The sequence below is a fragment of the Euphorbia lathyris genome, chromosome 1, assembly GCF_963576675.1.
Source record: "Euphorbia lathyris chromosome 1, ddEupLath1.1, whole genome shotgun sequence".
Taxonomy (NCBI): Eukaryota; Viridiplantae; Streptophyta; class Magnoliopsida; order Malpighiales; family Euphorbiaceae; genus Euphorbia; species Euphorbia lathyris.
Window position 1 is genome coordinate 132848218 of NC_088910.1, and position 2625 is coordinate 132850842.

A 2625-nucleotide genomic window follows, 5' to 3' on the forward strand; every position below is an offset into this window, starting at 1 on the left:
ATTTGTTCCGAGAATCCCTTCATTTGTTTCGAGAGGAAGAATCCTGACGTTTGTCCTTGTCCCGGTCCCGAGGACGAGATTCGCCTCTGTCCTTTTTTGGCGATGATGGCGAACCTCGGCGGATGTCATCTACCTCTATAAAGTCTTTGCAACGCTCCATTAACTCTGCCATGCTAGTGGGCTTTTTACGAATGAGATCCTCTTGCAAACTTTTACAAGTAGTGTTTCTCACAAAACACTCCACAGCTACGGAGATATCTACATCAACGATTTGTATACACAATTGGTTGAAAGTGTCCACATAGTCTCGGAGGGGTTCATTCGCCTTCTGCTTAAATTCAAAAAGCTTTCCAGATTTCACCACTGTAGGAATACAACCAGCAAATTTAGCACAAAATTCCCTGCTTAATTGATCAAAGCTGTTTATTGATCCTGGAGGTAGAGATTGAAACCACAAATAAGCTGGACCTCCCAGCGTGGTGACAAACATTTTGCAGAGCACGGGTTCGGTGGCTCGATTGAGCCTGGCCAAGATTCGATACTTTCGAACATGAGCCTCTGGATTATCTTTGCCTGTGTATATTGCGAGATTAGGAATCTTGAAAGCTCTGTCGGTTTCCTCTGCCTCGATCCAAGCTGCAAAAGGCGAATCCCTATTAGCGAATGGATTGTGCCTAGCATTTTCTTCGTTCATTTGGAGTACTAGGGCCCTCACTCTATCATCAAAATTCTCCGGATCTGCTCTAGGGCGACCCCTTCGTGGCGATCTGCTTGGAGAAGAAGAAGAGGAAGAACTTGACTCAGACGATGGATCTGATGGCGAATGTCTTCCTGCATTACCACGTTCGCCCCCTCCTCTCCCTCCACCATCTCCTCCACCACTTCCTCTGCCTGGGGGAGTCGGACCATTTCCTCCTTGTTGACCTCCAGACGAGGTGTGTCCAACAGTTCCTAAAGATGGAAGTGGCGGTGGTTCGCCTACATGAGATGTTTTTTCTGGCCTTTTGCTTCTTCTACGACTAGTAGATGGAGGTGATCTGCCATGGCGTGGAGATTCTTGCTCGCTTATTTTTATCCTTTTTATGCTTTTTACGAATGGGCTCCTTAAATCCGCCAAGAGACGAATTTGTCCGTGGGCGCCTAGGTACATTTGGTCCATCAAGATTAAACCTTGGAACCTCTGATCCGCCAGGAGGGACCGTATCATTCCTTCGACTTCCTTCACCAGGAAATAACTCCCTGATAACCGGTCGTCCGCCACCCGATGCCGTAGTAGTTATCATGGAATCAATGTTGTGAGCTTGAAGGAATGAAGAGCTATGGGCACCTGGTCCCAGACCAAAGTTTAATGGAGGTAAAGATGAGACAGCTGACGTAGATACCGTACTCCAACGAGGAGGAAGAGTCATGAACGCCCGAAGGCGGTTCCCAATTTCAAGCCCATACCGTGCCTCGATATCCCGAGCACACATATCGATGAAAGAAGCAGTGGGCATATTTCCATCGATATTTGTTATAGGAGCAGTTGTGTTAGTGCGACCAGCACTAGATGGTGTAATTATCGGTGATTCAATCCCAGAGGAGGGATTTTGTCCTCCATCGGTCATGATGTTTCAGTGTGAACGAAAAACCCTTTATTTGATCAAGGATTCCACGTTCACCGCACCAATTGATAACAAGGGAGAAATTTCTGATCGAAGCTCGTCCCTGTGGGGGGCGTCGTTGGGTTCGACGGGGGAAACTCCGATGCCAAAGTCAGTAGAGAATATGAAGAATAAACTGTATTGACGAAGCTTAGAGAATATAGAAAAGTGTGAGTACCTTGATAGCCTAGAATGGTAGGCTATATATAGTTGAGAAGTTCGTAACCTCTAGGTAACTAGAAAGTCTCCATTAATGCTCATTTAATGGTGGTTACAAGTTACTCTTAACCTGGCGGGTAAGATAGTTAATGATCTATTTAATGACCCTTTATGGCCGAGCCGGCGGCCAGCCGTTACCAAGGTGAATGGAGAGATTCGCCTTAGAGATCCGCCATCGGATCTCCTAGAGCTAATCCAGGGAGATTCGCCAGCCGACTTCCTTTGCTATGTGGCATACTTAAAGGCGAATATCTCTTTTGGTCCTCATGATAATATCTCGATGTTATCATAGCATTATTAAAAGTGTGAAACCTCAATCCTCGTTTTGACAAAAAGTAAACCATAGTCCTTTATCTGAAAATTAGTGAAACCACAGGGGTTTTATTTGAACTTTACCCTTTTTTTTATTTAATACCACATTATATTTTTCTTAAATTAAAAACAAAAAATTTGGAGCTGCAGGGAATCGAACCCTGTGCCTCTCGCATGCAAAGCGAGCGCTCTACCATATGAGCTACAACCCCTTGTTTGGAAAAATTAATTTTCATATCTAAATAGCGATTCTATGCAGGAATTAATGATTGGATCCTTATTACTCTCTTCATTCCATTTTATAAGTCATTCTAGCAAATTAGTTTTTTTTTCCAAAATATAAGTAGTTATAGTTTTCCAAGATTTTTAGTTTAGTTTTTCGGTCCAAACATCAAATTTTTGTCTTGTTCTATTTATTTTTTAACATTCCGATGCTTATTCTTCGACCATT

The 2625-nt window shown here is 43.6% G+C and overlaps 1 non-coding gene across 1 annotated transcript; it reads right to left on the reverse strand.

Annotated features, from left to right (window-relative positions):
- Positions 1 to 2313: 2313 nt before the first annotated feature.
- On the reverse strand, positions 2314 to 2386 carry TRNAA-UGC (transfer RNA alanine (anticodon UGC)). Its single transcript has one exon. It is a non-coding gene; the product is annotated as a tRNA-Ala (tRNA).
- Between the last annotated feature and the right edge of the window lie 239 nt (positions 2387 to 2625).